Below are 5,758 nucleotides of genomic sequence, written 5' to 3'. Positions count from 1 at the left end.
GACTGCTTCGCTGCCAAGTTTTATACGCCATTTCTTCAGTGCAATACAAGAAAGCACCAAACAGTATAACAAAGTTGTCAATTGGTTTCATAGTCCATTCCCTTTGTTTAGTGCTGTGAAAGGAAGAGCCGAATTCCAAAATTGATCAATGATGTTTCAGAAATTTCCCAAAGGGAATACCAAGCCGAGTGTTAAAAACTGCCTTTACTCACAGGTTTTGAGCAGGAAACACTGAAATGCTATTAAAGTGCAATATCTAAGGGAACACTGACTCTGTCAAAGATGATCCAAATGGAATTGATGAAAAGTCCCAATTACAAACAACAGAATCAAAATAGGGTGAGGGGACACCCTGATTCGAACCAGGGACCTCTTGATCTGCAGTCAAATGCTATACCACTGAGGTATATCCCCAGCTTTTCAGGAAAATCAGAATGACAAAATATCAGTACATCATGAAAGAGTGTGAGGATCATACTAAGTTGTGCCAGAAAGTACAACCTTGAAACTGTGGAACAGGAGAAGTAGTCCTTAATATTATTTATTAAAGGAAAACTGGATCATTTAAAAAACAGATATTTGTTTCATTGTTATTTTATTTGAATAGGCAGTCGTACATTGGACCAATGCCTCTACATACAATGATTGTTTTGAAACATTCTTAAAGGGGAAGAGGTTTTTACGGGACAACTTATCATTTGAGGATTGGTTACCACAATCACTGAGATGGTGATGAAGTATGATTGTTTTGGGCCAAATTATGGTGGAAAAACATTTGTACGTACCACTACAATTCGGTATTTGGAAGGTACACCCAAACACCCCTTTCGAATACCTTCCATTTAATACATCAGAAAAAGCCACTTTGCGTTTGCAAATAGCCTGATTCTTCAGACCAGCCTTCTTGCAACTGCAAAGATAGTTCGTACATCTTGCACGTAGGCAGAGCTTTTAAGGAGAAATTAAATAGTTCCTAGGTTGCACAAAAAGTGAAGTGCTTCAAACAAACACATACTTTGCATGCACAGAGAAGAGGTGGAATATATGTAAGACTGAAGATAAAGGTGAAATGAGAAATAGATTGACTGCTTCGCTGCCAAGTTTTATACGCCATTTCTTCAGTGCAATATAAGAAAGCACCAAACAGTATAACAAAGTTGTCAATTGGTTTCATAGTCCATTCCCTTTGTTTAGTGCTGTGAAAGGAAGAGCCGAATTCCAAAATTTATCAATGATGTTCCAGAAATTTCCCAAAGGGAATACCAAGCCGAGTGTTAAAAACTGCATTTACTCACAGGTTTTGAGAAGCAAACACTGTAATGCCATTAAAATGCAATATCCAAGGGAACACTGACTCTGTCAAAGATGATCCAAATGGAATTGATGGAAAGTCCCAATTACAAACAACAGAATCAAAATAGGGTGAGGGGACAGCAGGATTTGAACCAGGTACCTCTTGATCTGCAGTCAAATGCTTTACCACTGAGCTATATCCCCAGCTTTACAGTAAAATTAGAATGACAAAATATCAGTACATCATGAAAGAGTGAGAGGATCATAATGAGTTGTTCCGGAAAGTACAACCTTGAAACTGTGGAACAGGAGAAGTAGTCCTTAATATTATTTATTAAAGGAAAACTGGATCATTCAAAAAACAGATACTTGTTTCATTGTTATTTTATTTGAATAGGCAGTGGAACATAGGACCAATGCCTCTACATACAATGATTGTTTTGAAACATTCTTAAAGGGGAAGAGGTTTTTACGGGACACCTTATCATTTGAGGATTGGTTACCACAATCACTGAGATGGTGATGCAGTATGATTGTTTTGGGCCAAATTATGGTGAAAAAACATTTCTACGTACTACTACAATTCGGTATTTGGAAGGTACACCCAAACACCCCTTTCGAATACCTTCCATTTAATACATCAGAAAAAGCCATTTTGTGTTTGCAAATGGCCTGATTCTTCAGACCAGCCTTCTTGCAACTGCAATGATAGTTCGTACATCTTGCACGTAGGCAGAGCTTTTAAGGAAAAATTAAATAGTTCCTACGTTGCACAAAAATGAAGTGCTTCAAACAAACACATACTTTGCATGCACCGAGAAGAGGTGGAATATATGTAAGACTGAAGACACAGGTGAAATGAGAAATAGATTGACTGCTTCGCTGCCAAGTTTTATACGCCATTTCTTCAGGGCAATACAAGAAAGCACCAAACAGTATAACAAAGTTGTCAATTGGTTTCATAGTCCATTCCCTTTGTTTAGTGCTGTGAAAGGAAGAGCAGAATTCCAAAATTGATCAATGATGTTTCAGAAATTTCCCAAAGGGAATACCAAGCCGAGTGTTAAAAACTGCATTTACTCACAGGCTTTGAGCAGGAAACACTGTAATGCTATTAAAGTGCAATATCCAAGGGAACACTGACTCTGTCAAAGATGATCCAAATGGAATTGATGAAAAGTCCAAATTACAAACAACAGAATCAAAATAGGGTAAGGGGACAACCGGATTTGAACCAGGGACCTTTTGATCTGCAGTCAAATGCTCTACCACTGAGCTATATCCCCAGCTTTTCAGTAAAATCAGAATGACAAAATATCAGTACATATTGAAAGAGTGTGAGGATCATACTAAGTTGTGCCAGAAAGTACAACCTTGAAACTGTGGAACAGGAGAAGTAGCCCTTAACATTATTTATTAAAGGAAAACTGGATCATTTAAAAAACAGATTTATTTGTTTCATTGTTATTTTATTTGAATAGGCAGTGGTACATAGGACCAATGCCTCTACATACAATGATTGTTTTGAAACATTCTTAAAGTAGAAGAGGTTTTTACGGGACACCTTATCATTTGAGGATTGGTTACCACAATCACGGAGATGGTGATGGAGTATGATTGTTTTGGGCCAAATTATGGTGGAAAAACATTTCTACGTACCACTAAAATTCGGTATTTGGAAGGTGCACCCAAACACCCCTTTCGATTACCTTCCATTTAATACATCAGAAAAAGCCATTTTGCGTTTATCAATGGCCTGATTCTTCAGACCAGCCTTCTTGCAACTGCAATGATAGTTCGTACATCTTGCACGTAGGCAGAGCTTTTAAGGAGAAATTAAATAGTTCCTACATTGCACAAAAATGAAGTGCTTCAAACAAACACATACTTTGCATGCACAGAGAAGAGGTGGAATATATGTAAGACTGAAGACACAGGTGAATTGAGAAATAGATAGACTGCTTCGCTGCCAGGTTTTATACGCCATTTCTTCAGTGCAATACAAGAAAGCACCAAACAGTATAACAAAGTTGTCAATTGGTTTCATAGTCCATTCCCTTTGTTTAGTGCTGTGAAAGGAAGAGCCGAATTCCAAAATTGATCAATGATGTTTCAGAAATTTCCCAAAGGGAATACCAAGCAGAGTGTTAAAAACTGCATTTACTCACAGGTTTTGAGCAGGAAACACTGAAATGCTATTAAAGTGCAATATCCAAGGGAACACTGACTCTGTCAAAGATGATCCAAATTGAATTGATGAAAAGTCCCAATGACAAACAACAGAATCAAAATAGGGTGAGGGGACACCAGGATGTGAACCAGGGACCTCTTGATCTGCAGTCAATATAGCTCTACCACTGAGCTATATCCCCAACTTTACAGTAAAATCAGAATGACAAAATATCAGTACATCATGAAAGAGTGTGAGGATCATACTAAGTTGTGCCAGAAAGTACAACCTTGAAACTGTGGAACAGGAGAAGTAGTCCTTAATATTATTTATTAAAGGAAAACTGGATCATTTAAAAAACAGATATTTGTTTCATTGTTATTTTATTTGAATAGGCAGTCGTACATTGGACCAATGCCTCTACATACAATGATTGTTTTGAAACATTCTTAAAGGGGAAGAGGTTTTTACGGGACAACTTATCATTTGAGGATTGGTTACCACAATCACTGAGATGGTGATGAAGTATGATTGTTTTGGGCCAAATTATGGTGGAAAAACATTTGTACGTACCACTACAATTCGGTATTTGGAAGGTACACCCAAACACCCCTTTCGAATACCTTCCATTTAATACATCAGAAAAAGCCACTTTGCGTTTGCAAATAGCCTGATTCTTCAGACCAGCCTTCTTGCAACTGCAAAGATAGTTCGTACATCTTGCACGTAGGCAGAGCTTTTAAGGAGAAATTAAATAGTTCCTAGGTTGCACAAAAAGTGAAGTGCTTCAAACAAACACATACTTTGCATGCACAGAGAAGAGGTGGAATATATGTAAGACTGAAGATAAAGGTGAAATGAGAAATAGATTGACTGCTTCGCTGCCAAGTTTTATACGCCATTTCTTCAGTGCAATACAAGAAAGCACCAAACAGTATAACAAAGTTGTCAATTGGTTTCATAGTCCATTCCCTTTGTTTAGTGCTGTGAAAGGAAGAGCCGAATTCCAAAATTTATCAATGATGTTCCAGAAATTTCCCAAAGGGAATACCAAGCCGAGTGTTAAAAACTGCATTTACTCACAGGTTTTGAGAAGCAAACACTGTAATGCCATTAAAATGCAATATCCAAGGGAACACTGACTCTGTCAAAGATGATCCAAATGGAATTGATGGAAAGTCCCAATTACAAACAACAGAATCAAAATAGGGTGAGGGGACACCAGGATTTGAACCAGGTACCTCTTGATCTGCAGTCAAATGCTCTACCACTGAGCTATATCCCCAGCTTTACAGTAAAATTAGAATGACAAAATATCAGTACATCATGAAAGAGTGAGAGGATCATAATGAGTTGTTCCGGAAAGTACAACCTTGAAACTGTGGAACAGGAGAAGTAGTCCTTAATATTATTTATTAAAGGAAAACTGGATCATTCAAAAAACAGATACTTGTTTCATTGTTATTTTATTTGAATAGGCAGTGGAACATAGGACCAATGCCTCTACATACAATGATTGTTTTGAAACATTCTTAAAGGGGAAGAGGTTTTTACGGGACACCCTATCATTTGAGGATTGGTTACCACAATCACTGAGATGGTGATGCAGTATGATTGTTTTGGGCCAAATTATGGTGAAAAAACATTTCTACGTACTACTACAATTCGGTATTTGGAAGGTACACCCAAACACCCCTTTCGAATACCTTCCATTTAATACATCAGAAAAAGCCATTTTGTGTTTGCAAATGGCCTGATTCTTCAGACCAGCCTTCTTGCAACTGCAATGATAGTTCGTACATCTTGCACGTAGGCAGAGCTTTTAAGGAAAAATTAAATAGTTCCTACGTTGCACAAAAATGAAGTGCTTCAAACAAACACATACTTTGCATGCACCGAGAAGAGGTGGAATATATGTAAGACTGAAGACACAGGTGAAATGAGAAATAGATTGACTGCTTCGCTGCCAAGTTTTATACGCCATTTCTTCAGGGCAATACAAGAAAGCACCAAACAGTATAACAAAGTTGTCAATTGGTTTCATAGTCCATTCCCTTTGTTTAGTGCTGTGAAAGGAAGAGCAGAATTCCAAAATTGATCAATGATGTTTCAGAAATTTCCCAAAGGGAATACCAAGCCGAGTGTTAAAAACTGCATTTACTCACAGGCTTTGAGCAGGAAACACTGTAATGCTATTAAAGTGCAATATCCAAGGGAACACTGACTCTGTCAAAGATGATCCAAATGGAATTGATGAAAAGTCCAAATTACAAACAACAGAATCAAAATAGGGTA

The 5,758-nt window shown here is 37.6% G+C and overlaps 1 non-coding gene across 1 annotated transcript; it reads right to left on the bottom strand.

Annotated features, from left to right (window-relative positions):
- Positions 1-2,507: 2,507 nt before the first annotated feature.
- On the bottom strand, positions 2,508-2,579 carry TRNAC-GCA (transfer RNA cysteine (anticodon GCA)). The gene has a single exon. It is a non-coding gene; the product is annotated as a tRNA-Cys (tRNA).
- Between the last annotated feature and the right edge of the window lie 3,179 nt (positions 2,580-5,758).

Source organism: Lissotriton helveticus, chromosome 1_2 (genome assembly GCF_964261635.1).
Source record: "Lissotriton helveticus chromosome 1_2, aLisHel1.1, whole genome shotgun sequence".
Lineage (NCBI taxonomy): Eukaryota > Metazoa > Chordata > Amphibia > Caudata > Salamandridae > Lissotriton > Lissotriton helveticus.
This window is presented reverse-complemented; position numbering and strand designations above follow the sequence as displayed.